The following is a 15,352-nucleotide window of genomic DNA, read 5'->3' on the forward strand; positions in this document are numbered from 1 at the left end:
CCATAGGGATACTGGATGAATCGGTCATTTTCGCAAACGTACTGTAACAGAGACACGTTGTTTTCCTTGTAAGCAAAAGTAAAAAACTGAAATATTAAAAGATATTTAGAATTTCTGATATGAAATACATCGATCATTTATTGATGAGGCGCTCAAAATGGAGAACGCTCGAGACAAATTCTCAAAAGTAGACTGTGTACAACATAATGTATATTCTACTGGGCATCTTTAAGCTGTATTGTTTAATCTTTGTCGCGACTTATATCTGTGAATTTATGCCACGATGCGCTTTTATTTTTTAATTCTATTTTTTTTTTTTAATAATTGTCTGTCTTACGTATATCCTTCTTTGCTGGTGTTTTTTGTGCCAAAGTATACCCCACCCATAGATGGGCCGCAAAAAATATCCAAACGGATTAGGAACAGATTTCCAGCAGAAGGAACACAGGAGAAAAGCGCACATCTAATATCATATAAGAACAATGTTGTATAAAATTGTTTATGTTCTTTCTAGATATTCGCACAGGTGGCCCGAACGTTGACGACTCGTCTTCGTGCCACATCCAAACGCTCAGATGTCTCACACTGTGCGCTTCTGAATGAAGAAGCTTTTTCGTTGACGGCTGCTTATTCGACGAATTTACATAATTTCGCTCTTTCAGAACGCTTCTTGCAGGAAAAATTGGAAAGCCTCGTGGTGGAAGCCTGTCAAAAAACGAAAGCGAGGCAGACAGAGGGAAAGGAAAAGACGAGGCGGGAGAATGAGTTCTTGCGGGTCTATCAAATTGGCCGGAATCCACGTCGCCAGTATCCGCCACCCAGGAGGCTGGGTGGATGGATGATGTCAATGAACAGCCGTAGCGGGTTCCCTGGCGCAGCGGCTGCCGCTAGAGTACGGGGGGTAAGAGAGAAGACATTTGGTAGTCAACAACAGGGACTCGATCACGAGAGCTGAAATTTCCACTAAAACCGTCAGAAAACGGCAACAGATTTTGTCGTTTTCCTCTATGTTGACGGTGTGGCCCATCCCCTAACGACGTCCGGTCGTGCGTCTGCTATTGACCGATTCCGGCGTCCTCACGGTAAATCAGTGAATATGAACAGGATAGCCATTCACACACACGACCGCACCTATACGAACGCACACGAGCTGTTTTTTTTTTGTTTTTTATATAACATTACGCATACAAATATTTTCTATCGATGTACATTTGCTTGTTTCTTTGAGATTTTTTCTTCCTGACCGCTAAATATACAATATAATTGTCAGGAATAGTCAAAATTACGATGAGATTACATTAAATAAGATTACCATCCATGCTGAAGGTTATTATAGTGTTACACCTACATTTTTTGAAGGTGACACGTTTGATTAACCCTAGAATTCAGATAGTTGATGAAACCTATTATAAACTATTATAGTTTCTGGTATGATTCACTTCAAACGCTATGATTGAGTTGCCCTTATAGCTCGAAAGATATAAGTAGTGGTCCTTAGCTTTGTAAGAAAAGGACCAAATGAATAAAAACAGCTCTATTTACGCCCTTGATCATAATAAATCAGCATAGGGCGGTGGTTTAACAGCCACATTTAACCTGCTAGTATGATCCTTCACTCTTTGAAATACGTGCGATTAATTTTTTCTGTGTTGTCCAACAAATCGCCCGTTAACGAGTGAGGCCGGCAGTGCTACGATTAGTTTAAGTTCGTTGACTTGAAAGATAATTATAGTGGGTCCAGCGTATGGCGTAGATACGTCATTATTATTATTATATTGATTTTGGCGGCGCTGCTGGTACTGTTCGTCGGCCTGTTTTGGCCTATTGTTAGCGGCGAAGTTTTTTTTTAAATAACCGCGCGAGTCGACGCTCGAACTAGCCAGATGAAAAGAAATTTGTTTATTTGTTGCTTGTTGTATCAATCAGTCGGGCAGGTAACCGAGTGAGCGAGCAAAACGTCAGCACACGTTCCGATTAACTGTACACAGCGACACTGCTGAAGACAGCGGTAAAGACGTTGGCAACGGTACAAACTGTATATGCTTACGTACGGGCGCATGCGACGGCAGGGATTCGAACGAAACGCTAATCCGCATAAGACGCTGATAAGCTGCGGACGACGAAAAAAAAAAAGAAGATAGTCACAGATAAATTTTACCGAACTATAACGAGGTTTCCAGGGGAATCCAAAATGAAAGGCAGAAACTTGAATTCACAACAGACTATAAATAATGACAATTGTAGTAAAATTTATAAAGGGCAACATCGGCATAGAGTAGGTAACAAACAGCTGAGCAAAAGCATCTGCCTTGGTCAAAATTAAAACCAATGTATTATGTATTAAAAATAACTAAACAATACTAAATAAAATATATAGTAGAACGAAGGCAGCAAGGTTAACCGATTAACTCTACATGTGAAACCTCTAAAATTAAATTTGCCGCCAGTGTATCAAGCATGCTGTAGCACTTCAACGATATAAGTACAACGCAAGGTATAGGACAACAGACGCTCATCCGTACATAAAACAATTCCTTAACTAATTTTATCAAATTTAAGAGCTACCGTTAAGTGTGAGTTGCAGTATTATTTAATCAGAGAATGGCAAACAATTAGCAGACTGCTTGAAGGATGACCTATGCTCCGCCAAAATGGCTAAATTCAGTAACCGTTAATTACGAACGTATCTGATCCATAGGTTGTTGGCCTATGTCATATTATAGGTTTAAAATATTACATATAGTCGAACGCTTGCCTGATCGTTAGTGTTCAATAAACGAGCCTCGATATAGCTTGGTCTCTTTCCCGTTAGCGAAAGACACAGTGATTTCTCAAAAATCAAATAGGTATGTACTCTATTTTTAGCGGGATTTTGCTATTCGAAAAGCGTTGTGAGAGACTGTCGACTTGAGCGAACCCGAACAGCAAAAGCAAATACATCTTAATCAGCGCGATGGTTGGCCATATTTTTATTCGTTAGACGTCACAGGACGACTAATAGCGCACAATACGTCAAATTAGCCATTGGCTAATTACGTCTCTATTACGTTTAGATGGTTTGACGTGAAGTCAGTTTGAAAACATTTTTCCGGCCGGAGAGCTGGACGCGATCGATTCACGCCAAGTGTTATCCAATTACATTTGACATTAGCAAATCACATAACAGAATGTCGGAATACTGTGCCTACGTTTGCCATTCCGCTGCTGCAGCGTAAATTGTTTAATCGTTAATTTATAGCCTCTGTGGGTTCTAGTCATAATCGGGGACATATTTCTACCAGATTTCCCCTTTCGCAAAATGATTGAAAGGAAATAACGCTATAGCTGATTTTCGCTCACTCTTTTTCAAGGCGTCTTTTAGAAGCGGTGTCATCATCGTTAGCATCGTCGTCCCCATCACGACCACCGCTGTCGGAAGCCAGAACGAATTATTGAATTATACTAGCTCGGATCACGAACGAACGGTAAGGGCTTGCGCGAGTGTCTGCACGTGGGCAAAATGTTCTGTCAGGCGGCAGCTGCCCGAGACAGGAAGATGCTCTATTTTTCTAGGTAACAATGGTAACGACACTAACAACAACAACAATCACAACTTTGGTTGCTGTAACAATGTCAAGCTTGAGTTATTCCCTTTTTGAGACACCTCCAGAGCTGACTAGAATTACTGTGAATAAGATATCTGGAAATCGACTTGGCCTGATCAAGGGATTCGTTGATGAGTTTCAATTGCTAATCCACTTAGCTGAAACAGTGTTCGCCTACTAATAACAAATGGCAAATGCTATATCCGCTTATTTTGTTACAAAAGGCGGCGGCACGACATTGCAGGCCCACGCAGACAGAGACTATACGTCTGCACCAAGCGCCCCCCTGCTGCTGCCTCCAGCATAGTGTAATTGGTCATTGCCTTCCATAAATGAGCGCACATTGGGAGCTTTGAACAAAATTCGCAAGCATCTCTTGAATGTCACTGAGACCCAAACGTATATATCACGGGCGAGTCGCATAGACACAACGAACGACGAGACAATCAACAATCCTACACATACACATGTAGGTATAAGACTTATAGGTACTATAGTAGCATAATAAATGCCTGTTATATCAGCTATAGCGAAAAACAAGCGAGGCGAAATATATCGAAAGAGGACAGGTTCGATTTTGGTTGTGACCGTAATATCTCTGTGTGCGTCAGCCTCATTATCCGTTCTGCACTAGCTACTCAGGAGGCGTCTGATAAACAGCTCTACAAAATTATCCTATAAACGAACGACATAAAAGAGAGTCAGTTAAAAAAATGTGTTTAAAATCATTCAGTACAACTGCTCGAAATCTATTGAATCAGTGGATTTTTGCATTATTGTTTTTTTGGTCAACTAGCTAATAATATGTAGACGGGTTTGGCAAATTTGGTTAGTCGATCGTTGTGGGCGGACTGTCAGGATTTCAGGTAAACGGATGAGCGGATCGCGATTTCAGTGGCATTCTACAATAAACGATGTACACTTTGACACAAAAGCATGCCGAGATCGATATAACCGTTTGCAGTAACGGGTCCCGAAGTTCGGTATGGCCGTACAATGTCATCATCAACAAACCGCTTTCTATGAGGACGTAGCAACGTTCTTGCTGTACAGAAAACAACAGCTGGCAGCAAAACGAACAGATAGACGGGATCTACAACAAACAAACAAACACACACGGATGACGGCGAAGATGACAACTACTGCAACAACCTTAACTGCCAAATGTCAAAACCATCGTCACCGCCGCCGCCGCCGCCGTTCTCATCGTCGTCGAAGGCAGGTGAGAGACGACGGTAACAGCAACAACAACAGATAGTGTTGGCGGCGGTGATGATGATGGTGTTGTTTATGGAGGCAGGTGCAACATAGAACAACCGTTGGCATAGAAGTAAAAGTGTCTAAACGAAACGACGGCAGTGGCAAAAGATCTTGTACCATGCTGACACGGATTTCAATGGATAGACACAGACAGATATAATACGCCGCTGTCCATATATTTGCACCGATCAGTCGACAACACGATAGTGCTTACCTAACGAATGCTTGAATCATCAGCAACTGCTACCGGAACCCAACATTCCAGGGACTCAGTGTTCGGGAGGAATAAAAACACAAGCGAAACTATGGTACCATCACCACTATACCATCCAGTAACAACGACAGCAATCTCACTCAAGACGCCATTTGCAACGGAGCGAAAAGTTGTCACAGAGAACTGACCCCAGCAAATGCAATTCAATAACATTCCGGAATACGCGGGTAATAAAGTGCCATCTCAGGCTCAACGCGCCAATTGCAGGATTGGTAACGCTTGTCAGAACAGCAATCACAGTAGCATAAAAGCTGGCAATGCCCCTGTTTCGAAGCGTGTCCTCTTTTCGATTGAAAACAGAGAGATTGACGTTAATACCAGGTATTCTGCCGTGATTTTTGTCGAACGTCAGGCGAACGTACGAAAGTCAGACAGGTGGATGGATGGGCAGATCATAGAGAATGACAATGAATTTGCTGGGAACTACACATCCACATGACGGGCTCACAATTTTCCAGTGCGGATGTTTTTCTTCTAGAGGTAATAATGCGACGGATCATAGTCAACTGATGCAGTCCAGATGCCGATAAACAAACAAGCAGTAAAACGAAGGTACCTTCATTGGCGATGCTAGACGCCGCTCTGATCGGGAGTAGTTACCGCTTAGAAATAGGCGGAAAGAGGAATCTCGCTCTGCTAAAAACCCCCAATTTGTCAACCTTTTCTTTTAATTTTATTCCGCCTATTCTTTCGACACCCTTAAAAACTGCAGCACAAATAATGATTGTTCTTCCAGGAGTAAAGGCCTAATTCGCATAAAAGAAGCTGGCTCCCTCCTGCATGGTCTGCCAAGATTGGAATAAATATTTTTTTTTTGCATTACGCTTCAGCGGCAAGTAGTATTTTATCTTCCGAAGACTAGAACACTATATTGAGAGTACAGAATATTGATGTGAAAGCATTATGAAACAATTTGCCATAAGGAAGCGTGAACTTTCTTCATAGAGAACGAACATGGCCAATTGTATTTCTACAGACGATATTGTGACAGTTATCATGCATGTTGAAGTGTGAACCCAGCAAAAACTAATCTATCTGTGTTATTAATTTCGAAATAACCATTTCATTTAATTAAGGCATGGATACAAATGTTTTCTTCTGCAAAGCTTATGCCACTTGTTTGCCGTGAGCTAATATCCTACCCAGTGATCAAAAGCAGGTCAGAAACAGAATGTATCCTCGATCTAAAAATGTGGAGAACTTCTTAACGATTGTAGGCTTTAGTACAGGATGTTGCTACCAAACGCAATTAGTATTCAGTGTGGCTCAGATGTTTTATTTCAATACGTTTCTTAAGCCCACCAATAGATCGAAAGGCGATCATCGCTTATCTTAGAAGCGCGTCCATCAAGTTCCATCAGAAGTGACTTTTCTGCTAGTTCCCCGATCATTTGCGCTTCATGCCTATGTACATTATTAGCGCGTTTCGCTAACGAATAACTGTTGGGTCTTCTGTATGATCCATACGACTTTTACACATCTTAGGACATCTGCGGATGTGTAGCAAGTTGGCTCAAACGTTTTTTAATTCCTAACAGAGAACGTTAATGTCGCCTCTTGCGAACACCACTTTTCACCGCCATCTTTGCCAAGGAACGCTAAATAGTCAAGTAAGTAGCATCGCCCAAAAACGAAAAAGGTAAAAGGCCAGACCTCATTCACCCTACGTTAGTCATGAAGAGGCGAAACATCGCAAAGGACAGATAACGTCGCTGGATCATTTGACGCGCGTCTTCATTTGGATCAACGACGAACGTCGTGACAGACATGTCAGTCTCAAGATTCGTTTGACTTTTCGCCCAGGAGTTCTTCCTATTGCTTGCGGGTCACTGCAAGCGCACTCATACATTACTATAGACATGGCAGCCACTGCCCGAGCCAACTTTTCATAGACACACACACACACACACACACACTTACGCCCACACAACTGTCTATATAATACAACAACGAGTTCCTAACAGGGTCCGCATTGAGTGCTGTTAATAGCAGCAGAGCTACCATTGTCCGCCTCCGTCGAACAAGCAGACGTACACGAATAGGTACTCAGACACACGTATAGAAGCACAAACAGATTTCGCGGCGAGAAAGACGCTTTTACACACGCGTGAATGAGCCAGTGACTAATGAATAATGAAAAGGAAGCGAACAAAAAAAAAAAACGCCACCAATTCGAGTTGTTATCCTCTGCCAATCGCACCGTATAACCTGTAAGCACTGTTATTACTACCAGTACCATAGGTATTACTACGATATTAAACGTGCCATTATCGTCAACGTATTGATTCTTTTCCTGTGAAAAATGTATGCCCTTGACAGCCAGCCGACGCTTCCGCTCCGTAATGCTCACATCTGTGTTCTTTGCACGAGCATATATATATATATATATATATATATATATATATATATATATATATATATATATATATAACGGCTTAAAAATGTTCGCAAACTCGTTTTCAACTTAGTTTTTTCTGATTATTTTCCGTATGGTGATATCGACATTTGCTATGAAAAGCATTTCTGTCATTTTTCAGCGATGACAAACTGTCGTCAGTGTGACCACGGCTTTAGCGGCGATCGCCGAAACAACGGCAGTGGCCATGATTGAAGCGTGTGCGTCAAGATCGCTCGAACGGCTGTCAAATGTGACGGCGGTAACTCAGCAGAGGCACCCCTGCCACTTCTTCGTCTCAAGACTCGGTTATTTCTCGCGATTCTGTAGCTGTAATGATTTACTTACTCACCCCTCCGTTGACGATTGCTAGGCTACCGTTACGAAGCAAAGTTCGTTTTTTGAGCTATGACCACTTTGTAAAGCACTCTAAGCAAATAAAGGTTTGAAATCGAACTGTATTTCGAGGAAGTGATGTTCGCGTCTGCCGACTCGGCTCTGCATAGAATTAAATCGAAAGAATAAAAACACAACAGCAATTTTAAACCATTTGATGCGACTTGTGCGAAACAGGTAATGTCAGCTGCCACCGGAATCTCTCTTCGTTGGCATGCCAACAGAAAGAACTGTTCCAAATGACGTCTGCTAGATGCTAGACCAAACATAACATACATCTATATATAATACCGTAATATAGATAGAACGGCAATGGCAGAAGTAGCAAAGCTCCCGAAGTGTGCGGTGATGCCCACAATGCCGATGCAGCATTTTCTCGGAGATTTGAGACGCGCGAATTTTAGATTGCACAGATAATGACCAGCTGCTCCGACTAGCAGTTGGCCGCGCATGGAACATATTGTGTATTGGCAATCTGGAGCATCCCACCGCATGAAGACTGTGCTCCGCGATATCGTTTCAATAAATGACCCAGATCATGGCATACGCTTATTTACCTGCTTCGATGATATTAGACACAGCTGTACTGCAGCTGAGGACTTTTGCGTACACTAAATTCATCATTTTCGGGTTGACGGCGAGCGAACTTACGGTTACAGAGCAGAAAATGTTTTCGTTCTGCGGTACCTTCTCGAGTATAACTAGCATTTAGTATACTAAGTAGCCTTCGAGTGAAAATGTCTTTTTCCAATTTTACTGCGTGATTCTGTTTCTGCTCGACTACTAGTCGTTGGCACCATATTATCCACAGTTTTCAACCAACTGTCGTAAGCAACTACTAAACGTGTTCTGGAGTAGACGGAAGAATTCGGTCAAGACCCAAATTAAGCCACCATATCGGTTTGAATCGAAGCAGTTCAATTTTGATCGCACGTTCGCTCGCCTTCATCCGCGAGTCGCCGGGATTCACGAGTGTTGGCAGCAGTGGCAACGAAATTCCCTTTGTCAGCTTGAACGCACCATAAATTGCCATTTCTTAAAGTATCATAGTATAAAGGCATAAACATGAGCGTCAATGTGCCGCTGCCGCTGCCGCCGCCGCCGCTGCCGCCGCCGCCGCCGCCACCGCTATCTCTCGTCAGAAAATCGTCTCTTTTTTCTTCACGGGTTCCTGTCCCTGCATCGCTTCTTTTCCTTTGTCCGCTACTGCTATCGCTGATGTTCATACGTAGAACATGTGTATACGTTACGAAGAGACGCGAACGACGTTCCTACAGCTGAAGCTAGTGGCTAGGTAGCTTCGCGTTACGGTGTTCTGCCACGAAAACGAAAGCAGCTTTCGTAAGCCCGCTCGAACCGAGACGTGAACGCAAAGGCTAATTTTCGTTAAGTCGGGGCTGGAAGACAGCGAGTCAAATAGTCGCAAAGTGACGGATGAGCTCTTGTTTTTTTATAGAAAAGAGTTGCCGTATTGTACCTAATGTTGACTAAAAACGACACATCCGCGAAGTACTAGCGGTGGTAATAATAGTAATACGCCATATCGCCTACCAGATGGTATGTTTGCTGTTTTTATGCATATGGGCAAGCGGAGCACCTATATTCGTTTGGCTGGTTTGTAGCTAAAAGACACCAAATTAAAGTAGAAAACAAAGTAAAGCAGAGGAGGCCCAGGCGATGACGCCTCGTAATTCGGGAAAAACGGCATAAATTTCTTTTTGCAATTTCCGCTACGCAAAACTCAGGGCGACATTTAGCCGCTACAAATTAAAAGTCCACTCATGACGTTATCACTGTGTGACATCAGGCTGTTCATTCCCGTTTCGAAAACCAACAGCGAGGGTTTATCACTACCCGTCTGGACCACACGTCACTGACTGCCTACGTACGTCGATTGCCTATATGGTGCTATCAGCCAAAATGCGACCCGGGGCAAGGAGAACGAACTGGCCGAATGACGATTTTCTAGGTATCAAATAAACGTGCACATGAATAATAGACCGGCTCGTTCTCCATTACGTGAGAAGAAACTATCCCTTATTCAATTGTGTCGCCTTCGATGTAGCAGCTAGCCAACCACTGCGTTGACATCATCGTTTGGCATTGTTTTCGTTTTCCTTTTCCTTTCCTTGATAAGCCCCTTGCATATATTTTTTCGCTGTTATCAGTTCATCTACAACAATACCTATACGTGTATCTGTCGTTGATACCGCTATGTATGTGAAAGTCACTATGCAATAGCAGCTGTGGCAATGGAGGTATCAGTGCCGACGGCAAATGGGAGAGTTGTCAATATGTGCTACTTCTATTTTCAGGATCTCTTTATTCGTTGTTTTGTGCTACTGGTGTGCGATTCACGATGGACAACGTACTGGTCCAAGCGCGTCAAGCTTAAGGCGACACTGGCTTGTGCCCCACAGTCGCTGCTGGTGCTATTTCATCGTTTCGTTTAAGCGTAGTTATTTAGAAGCAAGCTCTAACGGTTATTTGCTCGTTACTGTTTGTTATGATTATTATCGTAGGAGAGAAGCTGGGGGGATGGCAACCGTTTGTCTGCTATCGTAGCGACAGCGGCGACATCTACCGATCTAAGATTATCCGATAGGCCAATGACTAATTGGGCCGTTAGTGGAGCTTGTTGCCGTATTGCCGTTTGTTTCATACAGCCGCTGATATTGCTTTGCCAATTCCCTGCACGGCATCCAATTCGAACAGCGTCAGTGACACCATATGCTATAGTAGCAACAGCGTTATATACAAATACTAAATTTGCTATCCTGACAGACAAGTGATCGTAGCCATAATGCTGCCACGATCGCCTATTCCTTTAGTGCCGTATCCCACTGTCACCACTGTTGTTATAATTACTTTTATATCATTATAGCGATTACGCCACTAGAAGCACTAGTCATTGTTGCACACGGACGCTCGATAGCCGGCGTAAATTTGTGACGCTTTCACAAAAATTCGACGAACGGAGAGTGTGTATGCGTTCCGTTATAGTGAAAATAACAACGATAACTTTATATATATATATATATATATATTACGACGGCTAGATGAACTCGAACAATTACCAACAGAAACGTACGTACATGTAGTGCGCGACGTCTGCTGACATATATAAGTACTTATGGGCGATAGTGATGTAATATATATATATCTATTAATCTGGTGTAGAAAAGTGCTCGTCGGCCTCTAGCAGCTGCAGACCTAGGAAGGAAGGCTGAAAGTTGATTAGATCGTTTTGAAAAAAACAAAACTATATTTGTTGCAGTGTTTCTTTGCCGTTTATAATCATCGTTGTATAATTAAAGTACATCGAGGTATGCAACTCACCAGGGCAGCTATTAAGCCAACACGATTTGATTGCCCACAGTAGATGCCAGTCGTCAGTCAGGTCCGTTCATTGGCTACCTGGTCAAGTCAGCCATTGGCCTTCCCGGACTTAAGTCGGCTGGTCATTTTTAATTTCGGCCCTTTTTTCGTGGTCGTTACATAAGACCGCCCGTTAACGCTGTGTGTCTTTCAATTCACACACGTAGATTCCCGTGAGTTCACCAGGTTAATTGCGGTCCAATGGTGAGACCCTCAACTGAATTGTGTGATAGTACTGACTAACTGGTTCACGGCGTAGGGTCTAGACAGACAGCCAGGGAGAAAACTGTCAAGCCAAGCCTACTGCCGCTCACTGCACGATATTGCCAGAGAAAAAAGGTAAGCAAGTAACAGTAAATGCGCTTATTTTTCTGCAAAAACCAGTTACTACTAGCTTACGAAGGGAGTTGTCAGCATATGTCTAGCCAGTTGTAGTTACTGCTTCCCTATTGTCGCATGTGTTCGTTTTTTGTTCATTCTACACAGAAGTTAGCCTGCCTACATTCGCCAGCCACTGTTTTTACGTCTCATCTACGATCGTGCCTCAAACTTCCGTTGAAGTTTCATGCGAATTTTAATTCACGTATAACATCAACGTGATCACATCATTCGATGCGTTACTACTAAGGCGTTACCGCGTCTTGGCGGCGACAATGCGACGAGTTTGACGCGGCGACAAATTTCATATTTTGTTTGTTTGTTTGCTTACGTAGTTCAAACTTCTAGTACCATAGAAATGTAAGGCTGGCTGACGTCTGTCCAAAGTGAGGCAGGCACCCAAGACTGTGCTAGAAGAAATCCTGCTTTCTAAATCGGAACACCGAATAAAAGCAGCGTACAGCATAACAAGTTTGTCAGTGAGTGTTAAGGTTTTCATTAAAAAATGTTTCAGTTTGGGGTGGGGCTAGGGATAATAAGGTTAGAAATTTGGGCTCAATCGGATGGATTAGTTATATTCGTAGACTGACAGATGATATTAATGAGAAGAATTTGCGAGATCTCAATGGCCCTGCAGCTTCATGGGTACACGCATATCAAGGCGTCAGCGTTGAAGTGTGTTGATCTTCTTGTCCAATCTGTTATATTTCTGGGAAACTAACGATCATAACCAGCAAGTTGAGCATCCCCCTTTTATCTAACATCAACAAACGGTCGCCTTTGGTCCATCGTCAGAGGTCTATAGTTGATGTCCCACTGACTACTTTTCTCTCTCTTTCGGATGTTACTTAGTCCTGGCATACTCTGCTTTTTTGAGCTATTTCGGTCTGCTCGGCTCCGATTGAAGGCATGAGTGGGGCGAGAGATTTTCAAAACCGCCGCCAAAGCATCTCTTCGCCGTTTTCAGAAGTCAGTCGATGAAGCAGCGAACGAATGGACAAAGCGCAGGTTGCCATCGCAACAGCATCATCCCTTCATATGACTGCCCGAGCGTCAGCGCGGTGTCTACTGCTAGCGCCAAGGCGAGAAACGATATTTGCTGGATCGGTTAACGTTAGCAGCGAGCAAGAAGACAGACGGTAAACGAGTGAACCAACTTATTTGGTAGCAAACGCCGCTACCGCTATCGATGTCCGCACATCCAGAAGAGTGAGCAGTTCTTCCTTATATCGCTGTCGCCATCTCAACCCATTCCAAAACTTCTTCAATAATAGGCATACAAGCAGGCGCACGACGAATCGTCATTGTGGTGCTGGCAGGGCTGGAGTAGTTTGTTGGTTGGATTCGTGTTATACTATCTCATCTGTAGGTCCTGCAAATGCCGCCGTCTCTTTAAATGTTGTTGCTCTTACCGTTGGCTAACATGGCGGCTGGCTGTTTTTAGTAATGTTGTTGTGAAGGTACCAACCCCATCTGCCCTACTCAAACACTCCGTAAGATGGCGCTGACGACGACAAAGCCGCCGACAGATCAAGCATGGACGTTAGCAGAAAATTGGCGAACACATACAAATCCGCTCAGAGCAGCGAGCAGCAGAACTCCTAGGCTGCCCTAGGTGCCAGGAAACAGCAATAAATTAAAAAAGAAAAAGTATCAATACCTGCCATCGGACGCTGCCGAATAGAACGCAGAATAAAGATGAGTAGAGTGAAGGACGACAAAAGTACTGTCCTTGTCTACACTATAAACCATGTCCTCCAACAGTTGAGTGGTCAATTTAAGAAGGACAAAGATGATTATATTGCCGCCCTATGTTGAACTGCCTTAACTGCCGGACCATAGTGATTCTATGAATGCACAGATGACTCCATGTATGCTGTCTAAAACTTTCGAAGTCGCTCGATTGGCTCAGTCGCTAAAAAAATAACTAACCATGTTTCAGACCAAAACAAGCGGTTCTGCTGGCACACAGTTTGTACCGATCGTTTACTAATTAATTGCATGCAATTACTGCAGCCTGCCATACCTTACATAGGCTTTTTCCACTTATGTAATGGCTAATGGCCTGCATTTATAAACATAGACGAAAAAAATAAGGGCGAAGAATTTCAGTTTGCTGAAAAAATTCCAAGTGCCTTTCGTTAGCTTATTTACTTTTCTCCTATGTACGATTTAATTATCACATGTGATGATGAACTGGTTTAGAGCTGGGGTACAACTTGTTAGGAACTACCAAAAAGTCTATCATAATCGGGTAAAGATATGGCGAAATCCGAGTGAAGCGGCAGGCCTTAGAATCGCTAAATCAAACACTGCATTACAAAAACGAATCCATTTAGCAGGACTTCGCAGCTTGATGGCATCGTCATTTATATGCTATCACTGCTTAGTGGCATCGTACTTCATAGTCTTTAACTGGAACTGGCTCGTTCTGCATCTTCTCGATTGTGTACCATAGTACAACAGATGGATTGCGGATAAAGGTTTTCATAGTTCACAGAGTATCCATGTGTACTTTCTAATATAGAATCAGACATACTAGTTGCTTTACGCTGACGACTCTGTCGACTGTGCTGCCAGTACCCTGAGGCCCTGTCGGTGAAACGCCTTCGACATCGTCACACGGTTTGCGATTGTTGTAGCGCTTCATTATGTCCCCCCAACTTGGAAGGTCTCCATCCATCTGACTTGTAAACGTATTTCAAGCATAACACACTCTATTTTAGAGAGGAAACGCCTAGAATAATATTCACTGACGTAGGCACCAGAATAGTGCAGATGCTCGTTTGCTAGCAGCTCGTCTGCGAGACAGTTATCGATTGCAACTATACATCTGTGAGTAGAATAGAAATCATCTGAACACTGGCCAAGTGTTTCCTTTGCCCATATCGCTGACGATGACCAAAAATACGTATCATTTACGGCACGAGAGTTCAGTATTGACGTATTGATATTGTTGGCCGTTAGTTTTTAAATCTTTTAGCTGAAACTAATGTGTGTCTAGCTCAAGATACGCATTAGTTTCGGCTAAAAGACAAGACACGCTAATGGTTTGCTTATTACACAATCTCAGATGTCATGGTTAGACAAGACACATCTAGAACGACAGAATATTACGATGCACTATTCTTAACATATCTACATCGTACCGTTTTAGGTCTGGATGCATCTTATAATTTTTTTTGAAAGACGAAGGCTTTTCGCAACTTGTGACGGATGATGAACCTATTATACTGCTTTGTATAAGTTTAATTAGTTGTAAAGTGCAACTAACTTCCGTTGTAGTACTACGCGTGTCAAAATAGTAACGAACATGTATATATTTCCTACTTTTGCGTCCGCAACGTAAAACGTATCTCTCTATATAGTATATATATATATATACACCGGTGAATGTACATTAATGGACTGCGTATGGGCCAGTTACTATTAAACGGTACTATATCTTCTAAATTGACATTTTTCTCCTCTTATATCCTTATCACCACTACCACTATTATTGTTATAATTATTATTAGCAGTAAATTGTCTTCGTGGTTGTCGTAGTTTCCTGCGCGTACCAAAGTCTTCTGCTAATGACGTCCGTGCTACTGCTCGTGCACTGGTCGTCTGACTGGTCGTGCGATGCCAAGGCCTCGCCTTACATCGCCCCTGCTTTTGTTGCTACTGATTATGGCAATAGCAAAA

The 15,352-nt window shown here is 42.8% G+C and overlaps 1 protein-coding gene and 3 long non-coding RNA genes across 6 annotated transcripts in view; 3 read left to right on the top strand and 1 right to left on the bottom strand.

Moving 5' to 3' along the window:
* The window catches only part of uif (sushi, von Willebrand factor type A, EGF and pentraxin domain-containing protein uif), an 81,650-nt gene that overhangs the window by 58,129 nt on the left and 8,169 nt on the right, over window positions 1–15,352 (bottom strand). The window lies entirely within an intron of this gene.
* On the top strand, window positions 674–6,246 carry LOC147759016 (uncharacterized). Its single transcript, XR_015319380.1, has 4 exons — window positions 674–1,082; window positions 1,927–2,846; window positions 3,351–3,464; window positions 4,443–6,246. It is a non-coding gene; the product is annotated as an uncharacterized LOC147759016 (long non-coding RNA).
* LOC147759017 (uncharacterized) lies at window positions 6,893–8,451 on the top strand. The gene is made up of 2 exons (XR_015319381.1): window positions 6,893–7,328; window positions 7,656–8,451. It is a non-coding gene; the product is annotated as an uncharacterized LOC147759017 (long non-coding RNA).
* The window catches only part of LOC111243536 (uncharacterized), a 28,093-nt gene continuing 23,743 nt past the window's right edge, over window positions 11,003–15,352 (top strand). For all 3 annotated transcript variants that reach the window (XR_015319379.1, XR_015319378.1, XR_002670524.2), the window contains exon 1: window positions 11,003–11,626. This is a non-coding gene — a long non-coding RNA (uncharacterized LOC111243536). The remainder of the gene's footprint in view (window positions 11,627–15,352) is intronic.

This window comes from Varroa destructor, unplaced genomic scaffold, assembly GCF_002443255.2.
Source record: "Varroa destructor unplaced genomic scaffold, Vdes_3.0 BEIS01000001.1, whole genome shotgun sequence".
In the NCBI taxonomy this organism is placed as follows: domain Eukaryota; kingdom Metazoa; phylum Arthropoda; class Arachnida; order Mesostigmata; family Varroidae; genus Varroa; species Varroa destructor.